General features: G+C 38.3%; 1 protein-coding gene across 1 annotated transcript in view; it reads right to left on the bottom strand.

Annotated features, from left to right (window-relative positions):
• Positions 1-18,762, bottom strand: part of LOC115257530 (uncharacterized) — a 47,074-nt gene extending 28,312 nt beyond the window's left edge. Inside the window, exon 1 of the transcript XR_009999538.1 lies at positions 17,917-18,762. The gene's annotated coding sequence lies outside the window, so the exon portion shown is untranslated. The remainder of the gene's footprint in view (positions 1-17,916) is intronic.
• Positions 18,763-20,105: the final 1,343 nt, after the last annotated feature.

The raw sequence follows: 20,105 nt of genomic DNA, 5'->3' as shown, positions 1-20,105 counted from the left end.
GCACAACTCGTTTTATAAAGTTTATTACCCTGTTGGGATTACTTCTCCAAATTTCCAAGGGCTCTAGAAACCCTTTACCAAATATCGCCAATCTGTGATGGTACAGCACTCCGCAGTTGCAGAGTAAATGCTCGGCAGTTTCGTTTTCCGTTTGACAGAAACGACACTTGGAGGATTGGATTTTTCCAATCTTACTTAGATGATATTTACTCGGGCAGTGGCCAGTCATCAGACCAGTAATTACCCTGAGATCTATTTTGTTTAAATTCAATATGGACCTGGCTTTTTCTGCACTGGGTTTTATGAACCTTTTTGCTTGCTTGGATGTATCCGTGGCATTCCAATTAGATTCTACCGTGGACATTTCCTAAGTTTTTAGTTTCATCCGAAGAGCACACTCAGGAACTCCACAGAAAGGTTCAGGGCCTACAAAGCTTGATGCCGCACCCTGTCTAGCTAAATTGTCGGCGTTTTCATTTCCCAGAGTTCCACAATGACCGGGCACCCAGTATAAAGTTACCTCGTTCCTACTGGCCTATTGCTTCAGAGAAATAATGCATTCCCACACTAGCTTTGATTGACACGTGAAAGCTTTTAGCGCATTTAGAGCCACCTGACTGTCCAAAAAATACAGATCTTGGCAAACCTATAATTTCTTTTCAGACAAATGTTGGCACACTCTAGAATGGCTTGAACCTCCGCTTGAAATACAGTGGGACTGCATCCCATTGGTATAGCTTTACTGATACCGGGGCCAAAAACACCAGCTCCAGTATTTTCCCCCATCTTGGACCCATCAGTATAAAATTCAATAGAACCTGGACGTAAACTTGGCCCACCAGCATCCCACACATAGCAACATGGTTTCACCACTTTGAAGGGAACATCATAGTTGGTCTTCGTTATCATCCAATCTTCTACTGTTTTTATGTCCATGTTTAATTTGAAGTCTTTGATGATCCTCAAATTTCCAGCAAGATCCCCGTCTAGAACTTTATTGTAATGTAGTAAATTGAGAAGGGGATCCAAAGCAACTGATGGAGCGCTTTTCATTGCTCCTGTCATAGATATACAAGCAAGTCTTTGTAGCTTGCTTAGCTTCTTTTGACAGGTTACCTCATTTGTTTTGGGCCACCAAACAAGTGAAGCATAAGTAATCTTAGGCCGGACTATTGCAGCATAGATCCAGTGAATCATGTTAGGTCTAAGACCCCAGGTTTTTCCTAAGGCTTTGCTGCAGCCCCAAAGGGCATTGGTACCCTTGGTTAAAACATTGTTTAAATGAGAATTCCAATTCAGTCTTTTGTCCAAAGTTATCCCAAGATGTTTAACTTCTTCTGAGAACTGAATTTGAACTCCATCTAAAGAAGGTTCAGTAAGATTTATTTTTAACCTTCTATTAAAAGGTACAATTACAGTTTTTGGAGGGTTTACGTTTAATCCCTCCTCTCGGCACCATTTGATGTTAACACTCAACGCAGATTGTAGCCGGCTAGATATCGTGTCGTCATATTTTCCACGTATCAGAATAGCTACATCATCTGCGTATCCAATAACCTCAAAGCCTTGATTGATGAGTTTTTTAAGGAGTTCGTCCACTACCAAAGACCACAATAAGGGCGATAGTACTCCTCCTTGAGGATAGCCCTTCGCAGATCTTACTGATAGTTGCGCACCTCCAAGAACGGAAGAGATCTCTCGATCTCTAAGCATCGATATTATCCATTCAATAATGCATTTATCCAAGCCCCTTGCTTCCATTATTGCAGAACGCATTGAGCTGTAGGATGCGTTATCGAATGCTCCTTCAATATCGAGAAAAGCAACCACGGCTATTTCCTTGGCTTGAAACGATTTCTCAATTTTGCTAACTAGCGACTGTAGCGCTGTTATGTTATAGTAGATTTGCCTGTTTGATAAGCAAATTGAAATTTGCTTAGAGGCATTTCTACTAAGCTGGTAGACTTGACAAAGTCATCCACTATTTTCTCCATGGTCTTTAACAGAACACAAGAAAGGCTTATGGGTCTGACGGCTTTTGGAGTTGTTTTGTCCCGTTTGCCAGCTTTTGGGATAAAAACAACACGAACCTTCCGCCACGCCTTAGGTATGTAAGCTAAAGTAATACTGGCTCTGATTATTTCGGTTAAGAGCGTACAAATCGCCTCTTTTCCATGTTGAAGTAAAGCTGGGAAAATTTCATCTTCCCCGGCAGATATAAAAGGTTGAAAGGAGTTCAATGCCCATTCAACATTCAACCCTCGACGGTGTGAAGATTTCACAAGCTTTTTGATAGGCATTGGTCGACCACGCATGTCTTGCCTTATCCGAGTCCTGTTCTTCATCCGAATAAGGAATCGATCCTGGGAAGTGAGTTCTCATCACCACTTCCAATGTTTCAGAAGAATCAACAGTAAAACTCCGTATTCCTTTATAAGACTTCCAAGACCATTTGAATGGTCTTTCGAAAGGACTTTATGAAGCCTTGCAGCCGTAGGAGCGTTATTGATGTCTTCACATACCCGTCTCCAGTCCTTCCATTTGGCTAGTCTCAATTCTCTGTTGTATTCTGTAAGGGCTTGTTTATACTGAACCCAATCAGATGTAACTTTTGCTCTATTGAACAACCGTCTAGATTTCTTCCTCAGATCTGCCAGCTTATCATTCCACCAAGGGACATCCCTGTTGGATGACCTCTGTCGGATTGGGCAGCTAGCATGATATGATGAAATCATTTTATCAATAATCTCATCAGATGCATTTTCCAACTGTGAAACAGACAAGATCTGCTCACCCTTATATGAATTTCCATTCATTAAATAAAAGCTGTAGATGTCCCAGTTAGTTTTCTTTGGGTTTCTATAGCTTTCAATTAAATTTGATCCGGCTTTATAATCAAACCTGATATGTTTGTGATCTGACAATGATTCCTCATCAGAAACATGCCAGCTCGCGACCTTATCTGATAGCAGATAGCTACAAAGCGTAAGATCTAAAACTTCCTGTCGAATAGCATTATCAAAAGTTGGAGAATTCCCTTTATTACATATGTCTATGTTATTAGACGAAATGTAATTCAGGAGATCCTCACCTCTTTTATTAATATCTGTACTGCTCCATATGGTATGATGGGCATTTGCATCGCACCTTATTACAAATTGGGCGTTTATTTTTTTGCAATAATTAACAACACTTACGACCAAAGATGGAGGCACATCATCAACGTCTCCAGGAAAATATGCAGAAGCAATGCATACCTCAGTTTTTCCCTGGATTGTTGGGACCTCCATTTTAATCGCAACAATGTCTCTTGTAATAAACTCAGTAATTGGGACACATTTTGTTCTCCTGTTTACTAAAATGGCTGTTCTTGGATTAGACCGACTTTCGTCGTACAAAATTCTTCAATTCTGCGAAGAGCAACCAATTACCCTTCCACTATTTACCCAGGGCTCTTGAATTAAGCCCACGTCTAACTGTTCTCTAATAAATCTTCTGCTGAGCACAGCTGAAGCACCCTTCGCGTGGTGAAGATTTGATTGGATAATTTTTAAGATACTCATTTTTTTTTTACTATTTACAGGAAATTAATAAGGTCCACTGCGTCATTGCTCCGTTTAACACAGTAAGGGCAAAATACTGTGGAGGGTGCCCTGGTACTCCACTGGCACCGTTAGCGGTTAGGTTTTTATTAGACCCCCTAACCATCCATTCCTAGGCACAGTACACATTAAGCCGCATGACACCATGAATTAGGGGTAGCCTGTTTGGTGGGCTCTTACCACCGGATCAGACAATCCGTAGTGATATTCTTAGCCAGTTGAAGGAACTGCTACCGCCACTACACGGCTATCTAGGCTGATCGGGAATAGAAATTAATATTGATGATCAACTTCTTTCGAGCCCGAACAGCCGGCCATAGACAACCTTAACATATTATCAGTTGGCTTACAACTTTAGTTTGTTTCCTACGTATTTCAATCATTTATAGCAGCTAGAATGTTTTTATTGTGAAGAAATAATGAATTGTAAATCGTGTGTTTTTTAAGGGCTGACAGACTTTTTGTTTTTTTTTTATAGAACTCTACTGCCGTGAATCGCAAGTCAGTCCCATCTGCATTTTGGGCAAAAATGAGTTAATGACCGTTTTCGAGCTTTCTTCGGATGATCTTTCAGCTGCGTACAAAAAATATATAGTTTGTTCAGTTAAATTGAAAAACAACACCAAGCCAGATTGTCCCATAATGATATGTAATCGCAAGTCAGTCCCATTACGAACTTGTGCGCCCTCCGGTACAAAACCTAACACTATTTTAGCCTGTTTTAGATTTTTCACTGTTACATATTCACGTTTGAAACAATATGTGAAAGTTTCATGATGATCGCAAAAGTTTTCAATTCATGGCGATTTTTTAAAGTTTCGCATGGAAATCGAATTTGAAAACTTCAGAGGCCATTTTCTCAATGCCTACTTTTTACATATGGGACTGACTTGCGATTCACGGCAGTCTACTTAAATGAGAAAGTTTGGAGACACTGAAAAGAGTATTTTGGCGATTTATGGATTAATTTAAGTTTAGTGAAATCCTTAAACATGTTTTTTTAATTGTTCAATTTCTAAAATATGTTCAGGTGAAAACATCGATGTAGGAGTATATAGCGGAATTCTTGAAGTGGAAAGTAAGTGATCGTAGGGGTTCATACCGATATTTTTTGACGAATTTCAGGAGTAAATTGAAAACTTTTATACAAAATTTCGGTAAAAAAGACGTTTGTTAGCTGGATTTCATCAGATTATTCACCAACATACTCTGGGCTGATGATAACACTAGTTTACAAAATAAAACGAAAGTCGTGAACTTCTGTCAACGACCAACATTTTTGGAACGAAACCGTGCTTCAAAAAATTTAAAGTAGAACAGTTTTTGAGTTTTAGCTCAATATCGAGTTTTACAACTTTTTAAAATATGGAATTTACTAAAATTCAAATATCTTGCGTTTTTGCCTTTCTCGTACACTAAGTGTACTGGAAAGGCTATATGTTCACTCCAAAAACGACTTTTTGATAGAAGGCCCTGAGGATCGAGTCACATATACCAATCAACTCAGCTCGACGAATTGAGGTGATGTCTGTGTGTGTGTATGTATGTATGTGTGTGTGTATGTGTGTGTACAAAAAAACTCACATCACTTTTTGGCAGTAAACCTCAACCGATTTTAATGACCGACGGTTCATTCGACGCGGAATCTGGTCCCATTGTTTCCTATTGAAAATGGTTTGAATCGGTCCAGCCGTTCCGGAGTTATGGCCATTTAGGTGTTCCGGACCGGTACCCCAGGAAGGAGCCAGATATGAAAATGCTACAAACCCATGCATGCGACACATCAAACCGCGGCTTTTTTCGATAATCTGATCAACTGTAAGCAAGAAAATAGTCTCAGACCATATCTGAACCGGTAGTGTCCCGGAACCGGCTCCGAGTGTCCCGCCGGAAGTGGTCAAATATTAAAATGCTACAAACCCATGCATGCGACATATCAAATAGCGGCTTTTTCATTAACCCTGATGAACGGTTAGTAGGAAAATAGTCTCAGACCATATCTGAACCGGTAGTGTCCCGGAACCGGTTCCGGGTGTCCCGCCGGAAGTGGTCAAATATAAAAGTGTACCACACTCATGCATGCGACACATCAAATAGCGGCTTTTTCGATATACGGTTAGTAGGAAAATAGTCTCAGACCATATCTGAACCGGTAGTGTCCCGGAATCGGTTCCGGATTTCATTCTCGCCGGAAATGGCCAAATATTAAAATGAACCAAACCCGTGCATGCGACACATCAAACCGCGGCTTTTTTTATAACCTGATGAACGGTTAGCAAGAGTATATGCTCAGACCACATTAGAGACCGGTAGTCTTGCATAACCAGCGTTAGGTGCTTCGCTGGAACTACAAAAGTGAACCAAATCAATAGAAGCGATAAATATCTGTAAAGTCTTGATAAAACTAAAGCGATCTCATCAAATTACACATTTCTGATCCCTGAGTTGTAAATATACAGTAGTATGGGTCAACGTTGTATGGGAAAATAAAAATTTATTGGCATCAACTCCGAAAAAAGTTTTTCCTAGTAGGTAAATGTGAATCGATTGAGCCGCAACATGTTTTATTTGATAGGGAATAGGTTGTAGTTGAATTTGGTTTGGATATTTCAAGCCATTTCAGAAAGCCATTCAGAAATATTTGAAAGTTTGCGAGTTATTTACCACAAAATAAATACTTCTCATTCCTACGTTCCCATTTTCCACGAACACTTATCGTGGACCCTAAAATAATTCACCTGAGCTGTGAATTTAACTCGCATTGTTTTAGATTAACAAAGTTGTAGCGAAAACCATTTACTACTGTAGCCCAATAGTATATGTAGTAAATTTAAGTTGCATATTCAACGGAGTGGTTATGAAGATCTATTTTAAGCTCGAAGAGTAGTGAATATATATATTATACACCTTTTGATGTAGCATTTTTTAAGCGTGTGCGTTGTAACTGGTAAGGGAGCGATCATAAATCACGTCAAATTTTTAGGTATATCTGCAAAATGTGATGATTCCGATACATGTTTTGGAGATACAATGCAAAAAATTTGATTGCAAGGGAAAAAGTGGTTGAAAAAGGACTATTTTTATGTAACGTAATTTGAGAACGTCCCAAACACATTAGTACATTTAATGGGTCGTGTGCTGCATACATCACGGCGATTAACTTACCGCTTACCTGGTTATAATTAGTACACCAAGAAAAAATTCTACTCAGAGGCTGCGATAATCTTACTCAGAAATCGAAAAATCGATTATTTTTCTTACTCGTTTAAGCTAAGTGCGACAACCCGTTGCCAATGAGTTGTCCCACCATTGCGTTGTCCAAAAAAGTCTCACGAAACCTACTGCAAGCCTATCCATATACGTGAGGACAAAACAGTAACAAATTTTGAAAACGACGTATAATCAATGGTGTAGCATTGATTATACGTCGTTTTCAAAATTTGTTATTGAAAAGATGTTTACAAAGTTCTTACAGATAGATTAACACGGGAATTCTGAGCACAAACCACTACCAAACAGGAATTCGGATTAGTCAATAAATGGAAACTGAGCAAAAACAAGGGATTTTTCGGATTTTTCGATTTCTGAGTGAGACCAAATCAGAAACTGAGTAAAATTGTTTACAGGTGTACACGTTACGTATAGTACACATATTAATGTAACATTTTTAAGCGTGTGCTTCGCTTAGGCAAGGGAGCAATCGTGAATCACGACATGCTTTAAGAGGTACTCACAAAGTGTAATAATCCATGCACACATTTTGGAGATGAATATGTTAAAATTTTGACGTAGAGGGAGAAAAGTGATTTAAAATGGAAAATTTTAATGTGACGTAATTTATGAGCGTATCGAACATAAATATATGTATTGGTTCGTGTGTTGCATACATCTTGGCGATTAACTTACCTACCACTCAACGAATAAATGTACATTTGTCAGGTTCTAATTATCACCTACCGAGGTAAATTTCTACTCAGCCACTGGGTTGATCTTACTCAGAAACAGTGCTGAAAAAATCATTTCGTCACATCTAAATTGAATCACCTACAGCTTATTTTAGAAGCTGAACCTGAGAATAGGGTATATGAAAAACTTGTGCGGCTAGCTCGGTTCTGTAAGAAAGTCACGGAAAAATTGTGATTGAATTTAGATATGACGAAATGAAATTTTCAGCACTGCTCAGAAATAGTTTTTGTTTTCCTACACTGAATAACGGCTTGCGGTTGAAATTACTTTGAGCCATTTTACGAAGTGACAACAATATTGATGTTGATATCGATTTTCAATGATTTGGACGCTATCTCCTGCTAAAATTTCATTCTTAAAAACGGCTCGTAAAATGAACTATGCAGGATCAATTTAAATATATACATCGCCACTAAATTTGTGCAGACTGAGTTTCGCTTCAATTCAACAGATAAATACTGTCAATTTTATATTTACAACTAACCCTTTATACTGAAATTAATTTTGTTGTGAAAACTAACTGAAAGGCGGCTTGCGGTAATGACCAGCATAAAAATGATTTCAAATTTACCAAGGTGATCATCGTCTAACAAACGCTTGTTGTCTGGGTTTTGTTCCCTCTCATATCAACTCGTTCTATAGCCGAGTGGTAGCATGCGAGCCAGTAGATCTCGAGCTTGTTGGTTTGAACCCAGTTGCAAACAGATTTTTTGATTAGCGGGGTGACATTGATTGGCTTGACCGACCTCATGAAATGTTCATGGATCATTTCCAGTATGCTTCATTTTATGTTTTTTACACTTTTCATAAGTCTTATTTTGACGACGGGCTTGGTGGTCTAGTGGCTACCGCTTCTGATTTATATGCAGAAGGTCCTGGGTTCAATCCCTGGCCCGTCCCTTTCCTCCTACTTTGTATCTTTCTATATACTTTCTCTCTGCTCTCTACATATACAACTCATGTATATAAACATGTTCATAGCCGTCGCTAGAACAGGAACGGGTTGAAAAATCCGTTTCCCTTCCTTCCAAACTTTCACTGCACAGTGGTCACAATCCTATTAGAAAACGCCTACAAGTTATGCAATCAAGCGAACTGTGCCGCACATCTTCAAAAATAATAAAAACACACAATTCTATCACCTTACCCTGGTATCCACACACCAATGTGTGAACCTTCTGCCAACCAATTCCCACCAACACTCCAACATCCGCATGAATTTGTGCTGGCGCAGAGGTATATTCGGCCAGATGTGGATACAAACGATTGCAATCATCACTTCCTTACCCCTTCCCCACATTGACCTGCAACCTGACGTGGCAGCGCCATTGTCGCCCAAAAATAGAAGATCACCAACGCTCACACACTGAAGATGCCTGCTAGTCCCCGGCAGTTATTCTCATTGGTCCTTGTGTGAGTGTAGCTGGTCTGGCGATACTGGAGTAGCATCCACGGGCGGTCAATCAAGCTCAAGCTCAAGCTTTTCATAAGTCTTATTTTGAAGTTTGTCATAATCAACACAATGAATTTTCATGAGGTATTCTTATGGCGTCCATAATATTTAGTTATAGCAAAATTTTGATGAATTTCGTTAGTTTATCCGCTGGGTGTACTAAATCGATATCCCTGATTTCGAATATGCTGTCCAAAGTCATACAAATTATGTGCTTTTTTTGCCACTGTAGTATTAAAACCGTCTAGGTCTAAACTAATAACGCCTTAAGGTAGGCAAACTTTGGAGGTATTGAAAACCTTCTTTTCGTATATTTCATCAACCCGGCTACGGTCGCGTCGTGTACCATAATCCGGGGTCAAATTGATAACTTTAAAACATCTTTTGCATATAACATCAGTGTCAATCCAAATATTGCCAAAAGAATTACTGTAAAACCAGTACCAAGTGGATCTACATGGAAACATGTGACAGAATTTGAGTACACGCATCATGTTAAAAGCACATTTGAGGAACACAGCGTGAGCGTGGTTTAGCTGAGGGTGGCTGAAGACGCGACTGTTCGAGGGTTAAGAAGGATCACTTTCGTAGTGTGCCGCGCTTGTTGATGAGAGTGAAAATTTTCGCTCCCGTCATTTATTTTTAGTTTAATTTTTCATCAAATTTTTCATTTTCCTCAATATTGAATGTTTTGACGTAAACTACGTCTATGGAGAAGGTACGGTACTGTACCACGGCACCGGGTGTAAAATGAAAATCTAAATTTTGCGACCGTCACGAAATTATGAAAGATTTTGCACGCTAATAACTCAGCCATTTATTGACCGATTTTTAAAATTTTGCCATCAAACAATCGCAAAACTATGTCCCTTTCATGACAAATAGAGAAAACTATTGATTTTCAACGGCAAACTATTGAAAATTGCAGAAAAGTGAACCTATGTTTTAATTTTATCCAGCCAATCACGAGCGAGCACATTTTTTGGGTTTTCTCGCTTGGTATATAAGTTATTGTCTTCTTCTCATCTTCCATCATTCTTCCGCGACACCTCGAGGGGAACGCATCGGAGGACTGCTAGCCAGTTTCTCCGCTTGCTTCTCCTTTCAGTATGCTTTAGCTAGCCGAGCGTGGTGGTCGTCGGCTGTTGCCACTTGCTTCACCAGTCGTCGTCGCGTCGCCGTGCGCGGTACCAGTGGGGCCGCCAACCAGACCGGATCAGCTCTGCGACAATTTTCTTCATTCTGGCTACATCGGGCGTCCGGGCAGCGCAAGCCAACATTGGAATTAACACAATTATGGAACGCGCTTGCAGTAATACTGCAAGTAAATTAAAACAGCCCTTGAAAGGGCTACGAAAATGTCCTACGGGAGTGAATCGAATAATTTTCTCATGAGGAAAGCCAATCACTGTGAGCGCTGTGTGAAAATTGAACTGCGCTTTGTCGTAACATTGATATATTCTATTCAAATGTGTGAAAACTGCTCTAGTTGATTGGCAATTGGAAAACATTTTCATCAACTCAGATGATGAAGAAATTTTCATTTTGATGAAATGTATTACTCAGTGTTGCCATATTTCAATGTGTGCAAATCTTCGCAAAATTCTTAAATGTTCTTTACAATTTTGCCGAAAAATTTATAGATTTATAGAAATTATTTGTTAAACATTATAATTGTGCTGATCGATTTGCAAAAGTTTAATGAGATAATTATTATTGGAAAGCATTTTGTGTGCACTGTGCGAAAATCTGTATGGCATCACTAATTTACACCCCTCTTTCATCTAACCAATCACGTGCGAGAGGGGAATTTGAACCTCTTTGCCATCTAGCCGTCTAGTATATAAGTTATTGTCTTCTTCTCATCTTCCATCATTCTTTCGTGACACCTCGAGGAGAACGCATCGGAGGACAGCTAGCTAGTTTCTCCGTTTGCTTTTCCCTTCAGTATGCTTTGGCAAGCCAAGCGCGATGGTTGTCGATGGTTGCGCTTTCGTGTGTTCCCTTCGCATCGTCGTCGTGCGCGGCGCTACTGGAGCCCCCACCAGCCGGTTCAAATTGATACGACACGGTAGCCTTGCTGCCCGACGACGTTTTGCACAGCATCGTCACGCAAAGCTAACGCTGCCGATCTGGATTTGGTTGTCATAATTACCGAATTTCACCTCATGTACGCAATAATTGAACAATTATTGTTCAGCATATAGATTCTATGGGCTTTGAAAATGTTTTCCACAAGAGAGAACCGAATAATTTTCCAAGAAAGACGTCGGGACACAAACTTCTACGCATCTTTCATCATTCATTCACACCTCGAGGAAGACGCATCGGAAGACTCCAGTTTCTCCGTTTGCTTCTCCCTTCAGTATGCTTTGGCTAGCCGGGCGCGGTGGTCGTCGGTTGTTACTAGTCGTCTTTGCATCGTTGTGCGCGGTACCAGTGGGGCTGCTAACCAGTTCACACCGGATCAGATCTCTGGTGCGGCAGGAGCGAAAACTTTCTTCATTCTGGCTTCAAAGGGCGTCCGGGCAGCTTTGCAGAAGCCAACAAAATTACACCGCTGAATCTCGCTTGTAGTAAAACAGCCCTTGTAAGGGCTACGAAAATGTCCCACAGGATTGAAAGAATAATTTTCTTAGGACGAAATCCCGGGACACAAGTGTCAATCACTGTGAGCGCTGTGTAAAAATTGAATAGCGCTCCGTCGCAACCATGAGATATTCAATACAAATTTGTTAAAACTGTGCTAGTTGATTGGCAATTTCGAAAACATTTTCTTCTTTTCAGATGATGAAGAAAATTTCATTTTGATGAAATGTATTACTTAGTGCTGCCATATTTCAATGTGTAAGTTTTCGCAAAATTTGTAAGTCTTTACAATTTTGCCTAAACATTTGCATGATTTATCGAAATTATACAAATATTCAATGAGATAATTATTCGAAAGCATTTGGTGTTTTGTCGTATAGAAGCTCAATTTTCTGTAAAATTGGTTCGAACAGTTCTTTAGAGGGCCAACAATTTTCTGAAAGAGGGTACGGTGAATTTTCCGAGAAAGTTGCTACCGCCAAGAATTTGAAAAGCATTCTGTGGAAATCAAACCGCATCTTGTCGCAGAAAAGCAACATTTCTCTAGTGCGCCCTTTGCATTATTGCATTACTTTTCATCATAACAAGTGTTTGAAAATTGAGACTATCAAACCAATTATTCTTACAAAGCCTATCATTGTCGCTGTTCTGACATTTGCTGGCAGAACAACGAAATTATTGATGACACATGCAATATTTTTAACAAATTCTTGTTCAAACAGCCCTTTTGAGAGCAGTTTTAAGAAAGAGTAAACGGTAGATTTTCTGACAAAGTGACGCTGGCCACATAAGTGTCAAATCCGCCGAATTTCGAAAACTACTCCTAAACTAAATGGAACAGCTTGTCTTATCATCTGGTCGTGTCACCGAATCTGGCGAGTACGCTTTCTTCTTGTGTGTACAGTGTATAGCTATAAAGGAATTTCTTCAGGCTTTGCTTATGTTTCAAACTTTGTTATAAATATTTCCAAATCAAATCCCCAGAATCCACCAGAATCATGCAGAATTTACTTTGTTAAAATTAACGATTTTCAAAACTATGAGCCACTACAAATTCTAATATTGATTCAAAGAAATTGCATAGTAGTCCTAAGTCGTTCATAACAAACTGCTTTACGTAGTTTACGTCATGCGGTTGTGTCTTGCACACACCCCTCTGATTTTTGATTCCTGTATAAAAAGGACCAAAAATTTTGTTTTGGGACTGAATCACCTTCCTCAGCGTCATGCTCAAACTACTATTCTTATATAAGATGATGGTAACGATTTTCGAGCTTTCGGATATGGATGGGATAGTTCATTTTTTCAAAATTGATTCATAAAGTTACACTCATAGCACAATTCAGTAACAAATTTTGAAAACGACGTATAATCAATGGTGTAGCATTGATTATACGTCGTTTTCAAAATTTGTTACTGAATTATGGGTTAGGTACCTACTCAAGGAGCAATCATTTCATAATCGGTTTACATACAGAAATAACACTTACATTATTTTTATTTTAAATTCTTATCATTGAAACTCCTTTTTGTTGTTTTATATAAAAATCTGCTTGTAAAACTCACATTGAGAGATGAAAATTACTTAAAAGTTGTTGAATAATGAAAACTACATTAATGGGCCAAAATTGGCTGTGTAACAATTATGGGTCAACTTGTTGTCTATTATTTATTTAGTTACTCAAGTTTTGTCTATTTTGTTAATGAATGATCACTTATTCTCGTTAGATCAACTATAGTAGAATCTAAAGCTGGTCTCAAATCTCTTAACGAAGCGTGTTTTCATGATTTGAAATCAATTTTTCAAAATTGGGACCAAATTTCCATCCACCCACACCGCCGATAAACGCCTAAAAGTATGCAATGTCTATGTACGCTGAACTCTCAATTACATATATGCTGCACAAAAAGTCGCCCAAAATTGCGTGATTTTCGCGCAACAATAATGAGTCACTTAAATTTTGTCTGAAATTATCTTTAATTAGCTGCAATCTCATTAGTTTCCACATTAGGAACGCAAATTTTACCTTTGTTCTGGTGGTGATACCATTTCGTACTTGAAAATCACTAAAGATCACTTATACAAAGCTTACGAAAGCAGCGCACGCACTTTCCTATATTCACAATCAAAGCGTTACTTTGACAGATGGTTTTGCACCGAACAATAGTTTTTGAAAATATGAATGTTATTATTGGTAATAGGGTATTGGTTCCCTTATTAAGCATGTGGCTCCCATTTTCATCCTACGAAAAACAAAGGATTGAAGCGCTGTTTGTTTTGTTTCTGATTTTTGTATTTTTTGTTAGAAGTGAGCACCCATGAAAACAAAAAGAACGGAATCAATCGGCGCCGTAATCGCTTGCTTTTGAATAGGATGAATATGGGAGCGTGAGATTACTGATGGAACACATACCCTACTGTTACATGGGAAAATATTAAGAAAATTTGCTGAAAAACTATCAAAGATACCCCATTTTACTGTATATTTTTGGTATACCCTTAAAGAATCTAATTGCTATAACTATTACAAGTTCAAGCTTCTATGTTGCAGGAGCTAGAGAACGTATTCTACGAGAAAGGCACTATCACCGCTAGGTGGATTAATCTGGGTTTTTTTTACCTATTTTTAATCTTTTTCCATAAATTAAAAGCTAAATCTAATACCATTCGATCATCTGAATGCAGGTTTTGCGTCCTATTGATGAAAATCAAGATATTGACGAGTTTAGGGGACGATCTCCTTAAACTTTAGCAATTTTTCCAAAAATATATAAAGAAATGTATTTTTTTCAATAAGAAAAAAAAACAATTTAAAAATTCTTTCTCAACGTTTATATGACATATTAGATGTAGGTGAGTGACAGTAAAAATTCATATCAATCGGAGCATTGATTACGGAGAATGAGGTGTGTGAAGTGAGCGACTTTGCTTAAAAATAGAACAAAAATCGATTTGAAATCATCTATCTATGGAAAGTCGAAAAAATTTCCACTCTACTGTATTTTTTTTCCTTCGCGTTTTCGAGCTCAGGGCATGATTCTACACCAAAAACGATCGTCAGCTTACTGAGTTCAAAAATACTGTAAACTAGTGTAATAGGTGAGATTTTTTTTTTTTTCAAATATGTACATACACCTAAACCTTGATTTACGTCCACTATTGGCTTAGCGAAAAAAAATTCTACCGACAAAATAATGATCAAAATACACATTTTTATATTTTTGTACACTTCTCCTAATCACGAAGATGTTTAAAAAAATATAAAACTGTTAAGTTTGCTCATTGTATTAGCGGTAGAATTTTTCGTCGCTCAGCCAAGCATGGACGTTAAAAAAGGGCAAGGTGTACATAAGTTCTGAAAAATCTTTTTTTATTTTTTTTTCTTCAATTGTTGTAACAGTATGTTTAGCTCTAGGTTATTTGATTTCGGGACCCACAGTCTCGAATCGACAGACCCGAAGTTGGTTGGTCAAGTTGGTCTATGCCTTCATATTTAATGGGTGCGCATAAATTTCTTAATATTCTTTTCCATTTCTATATGAGTTTTACTGGGTATTTTTTGATACATTCAATCACCTATAAATTTTTGATTTAGATTTTAGGCTTTCTCCAGAAGGTACGCTATGCAACGCTTGATTGGTAAACATCTGGCTGATGTTTCCATATCATTGTTTCAGGTTTCAATCGGCATTAGAGCATCTTATAGCATAGTCGCAATTATGTAACGCATTTTTGGTTTGCTCTTATTAAGTCATTGGAGAAATCTTGTTAGGTTACACAAGTTTACAAAATAAAACGAAAGTCGTGAACTTCTGTCAACGACCAAAATTTTTGAAGCACAATTTAGTGCTGATTTCAAAACCGACCTTCAAAAAATTTTAAGTAGAACAGTTTTTAAGTTTTAGCTTAATATCGAGTTTTGCAACTTTTCAAAATATGCAATTTACTAAAATTCAAATATATTGCGTTTTGTTCGACCAATTTTTAATCTTTTTCCATAAATTAAAAGCTGAATACAATACCATTCGATGATCTGAATACAGGTTTTGAATCAGATTGATAAAACTCAAGATATTGGCGAGTTTTAGGGACGATCTTCTCAAATTTTAGCAAAATTTCCAAAATTTTTTGAAGAAATGTATTTTTTTCAATAAGAAAAACCTAACTTAAAAATTCTTTCTCGACGTTTATTTGATATATCATATGTAGGCGAGTTACAGTAAAAATTTCAGCTCAATCGGAGCATTGATTACGGAGATTGAGATGTTTGAAGTGAGCGACTTTGCTTAAAAATAGAACAAAAATCGATTTCAAATCATCAACCTTGTATGGAAAGTCGAAAAAATTTCCGCTCTACTGTATTTTTTTTCTTTTGCGTTTTCGAACTCAGGGCATGATTCTACACCAAAAATGATCATCAGCTTATCGAGTTCAAAAATGCTGTAAACTAGTGTTATTGGCGCAATCCCCTAAATGTTTTACCACGGCTATACAACGTCTATACAACGGCTATACATATTCATATTATAATTGAGGACGATTAACTTTCATTGGTCTAGCAAAAATCAATAAGGTACACCGGGGCAATTTGAAACGAGTGGGGCAAGATGAAACGCGAAGTTTTGAAATAGATTTCAATAAAATTAGGAAATTTATCCTTCACTTAAAGATTGTTTGAATCAAACACTACGTGTTATGGTAATCGAATTGTTTATCATCATTAGAAAACATCATGTTAACCCGCTGTTTCATCTTGCCCCACCCGTTTCAACTTGCCCCGGTGTACCTTAACCTTCCAAGAGGTGTCAAAGCAATAACTAATTGAGCACTGTATTGGTTAAATATTGAACGCTTCTTAAAATCTCAAGTGTTATATGTATCCTTTAATTTAAAAATAATAAGGGGATTCACTAAACAGTGTAAACCTCTGATTAAATGTTATCTTCATTGCACATCGTGACCGCCAAGGCCTAGGCCAACGCAAACTTTGATTATGTCATTCGCAATTTCATAAAATATTTCAAATAGCAGAAAATATGACCTACGCAGCAATATAAGTTGTTTAGTGAATCCCATAAATATAAATCGTGTCGTCGAATTACCGGAGTAAACTTTTACTTCGACAAACTTTTCACCGTACACCCCCCGTTACAACTTGGAAACCCTTTTTTTCGTCTTGATTATTGGGAGATTACTCCCTTTCTTAGATGGCGAAACATCCGAAATGTTTCGAAGATAAAAAAAAAATACAGTCGTCAAACAGTGTGTGAAGACCCCCATTGATTTTCTCATTGACTTAGCAAAGTTACAACATTGTTGATGAGGCCATTTCACCGAAATCCCGACTAACCACCGTGTTAATACGGCACTTCACAAGTTGGTTAACTTCGACTCCTGAAGAAGGATCGAAACGTCGGCGATGAAATAAAAGAATCAACGCTTATTTCTTTTACTGCAAATCGAACCCATTAGTAGTCCATCCAAAATATAAATCAGTCATTCAAGAAACAAACTTATTCATTCCGTTTGAAACGTAACCAGGTTGTAATCTTTTATCATCTAATATATTCTAAAAGCATTAATTGCACTGGTTTCACTCCTCCTGTTGTCCCACAGTTAACTCCCTTCCCTTATCCTAAGCAATGTACAGGGTGCGGCAGGAAAAAATGCGAAAAGTTCAAGGCACTATTACACGCTAAATATGGGATATATATGACTATTTTTTCATGACAGTGTATCAGTCAATGTCTATATTCTAGCACTGAAAAATAAAAATGAACATATTTGATGTTTAACATGTGATAATGCAGGCCCAATCAGTGGATATCAATAAACTGCGCGCCCAATGGTCATTAAACAAAATGACTATAACAGTAACAAAATTAGCTCAAATTCGATGAACAACCAGACCACACTGATCCAGAGCCATGTAGTTTCACATGCCAGATGAAATAAGTACATATATTTGATGATATTGTAGAGAAAATCAAAAATTTTGTTTTATCAGATGCGAAATTTAGCGACCTATGTGATTTTCTGCGGTTTGAAAATTCTGGTTGTCTTCATCTTCAGGCGCCGTCCTGTAAAGGTTAGTGACCAAAATGGGAAATTTTTTAATTAACTTTTTAGAAAACTAGCCTATCATACATCATGGAACGTTGAAACATAGATTGGTTAATGTCAAATGGACGAAAATGAGGGTTGAAATTGAAAAACACTTTCGCATTTTTTCCTGCCGCATACTGTAGTGCCGCCATGAAGATCGCCGCCCTCAAGTCTTCGCTGTATTCTTTTTTGTCCGTCACCTGCTCACACGTTTTTGTTTCTGCTAAATCTTCGTGAATGGCACAAGTTCACGGTCTCTGATGAACACTTTCCCCTCACCCTCACATACGGCGATCCAATGATGTGGTTACGGTGTGAATTCGACGTCAGGACACGAGGCGGGACGGGGCGGCGGAGGCACGCGCGTCTCAAAACACGTCGAAGGCGCTAAGCCGGTAAGATAAGCACACGTTGTTGGTTGACGGTTACTTTGACGCGCGGTTTATGTGTTATTTTTCTTCCCTTCTGAATTATCGCGATGAACGATTTGCCCGCACAATCCAATCGGTTTCAATCATTACACAGGTCATCAGGTTGGGTGTCGTCGACGACGCAGATGACAACGATTACTGGAGGCAGCGATCGCTTCGCTTCGCTCCGGGACTGATACGTTTCATCACAATACGCGAAGTTAGTAAATTATTTTTCCGCTAGAGCGATTCAGAGCAACTGTCCTGCACGACGATGACGACAAATTTTCGAACGCGAAGGAAATCTATCCTCACACACATTTGACTGACTAGATTGTGTTGGCTAGCGACCGAACGTTCTTCTCCGTTTGGCGGATCCGACTTTGCCGATGGACGTGCGAGTGCGAACTGACAACGACGGCGGCAGTTGAAACAGCCGAAAGTGGCGCGCGATTGGATGCAAACGGGTCGCGGCGCTACTGATGGCAGTCGGCATAGTGTTGGGTATACATATCTACAGGGATTTTGACTGCTCCTCGCTAGAAAGTGAACGCTCGTTGGCTTTATCTCCGAAAGGGTTGTATTAGCTGGTGTGAGATTAGGTGGCGATTGAAGGAGGTGCATGATAGTTTACTGTTTAGTGGATGGTACAAATCGGTGCTGGAAGTGCTCAATAATTCAAATGTATGCCTATTTTATCATGTGCAGGACAGGCTACATGGATTGTTTCGTAGCTAAGTGGGAGAAAGTGTTTCTGAGTTCACCTGTGAAGAGTTTCTAATATTTTTTATTTGTTTAACTTTGTAAACACAGCCACTGTCAGATTGTCTTCATTGACGATCACAAGATTTTAGGCTCCAATTATAAAGATGGAATATGTTGCGAATGTTTCAAAAGAAAAAAAAAAAAAGAAAAAAAACTGTTCGATACTTAAGCTGCAATAAAGCCTAATGCTCCAAAGAGATCCAAACCACCAATCAGATAGGATTTACCGTTCAGTAAGATTCCGAATAGGTATCTATGATTATGTACAAAATGTGTAAAAACCGCGTAAAAAGAAGTCTCACGATATCTCGATGTTTAACCGGAAATGTTTTATCCTTACGAACAAAACCATGAGATGGAGACGCATGGTTGTTTATTACATGTCCAGTCCATACCATAGGCAGGAATTTCTAACACACACTGTCAACAATACCAAATCGTTAGATGTAAACACGGTAAACCCTTCCAGCTTTACGGTAGCTGGGCAAGCAGTGGAGAATATTGAAAGCTTCCAATATCTTCGACCAAGATCAACATAGGTGCATGGATCAAGAAGGCGAAGGCTGCCTTTGCGAGTACCGTCGTGCGGGGCTTCTTTATACACTTTTTCATGGTTTTTCAACTTTATGACATTATAACTCCCAGACTAGTGAATGAATTTCCGCATTTTTTATACACAATAATTGTGAGTATGTATGTAGGATGTATGCAAAATTTGAGCTAAATCCATCAATAAACAAAAAAGTTGTTCATACACCAATCGGACACATCTCATATAGAACCGGATGGGGGCTACTTTGGACATTTTTATCTATAACAAAACTGCATTTCAAATTCCAGGGTTATTTGGAAAACTACATTGTACCAATACTGTAGTATATTGTATCATACATAATTTCAATAAAAATATGCGTTTTAAGATGGTTCTGTGCTACCTTTGGTATTATGAGCAGCGTGATATTGCTATATAGATAGCCTGAAAAAAGGGACCATCAATTCTTTTATTGGGCGAAACGGTCATTTATAACGTATAACGATACAAATATTCGATTGTATATGCTACGTTGATACATTTTGAATGAATTGATCAACCCTTTGAAATTTATGAACTGTAGAAACAATGCCTACAGACCAAATGTTCTGATACGTTATGTATATTATATTGGTTTATTCGATGTTTTTTCCGCGTCCTGACAAGCAATAAACGGACTGTT

This window comes from Aedes albopictus, chromosome 3 (assembly GCF_035046485.1).
Source record: "Aedes albopictus strain Foshan chromosome 3, AalbF5, whole genome shotgun sequence".
Taxonomy (NCBI): Eukaryota; Metazoa; Arthropoda; class Insecta; order Diptera; family Culicidae; genus Aedes; species Aedes albopictus.
Note: the sequence above shows the minus strand (reverse complement) of the source record. Positions and strands in the feature narration are given on the sequence as shown.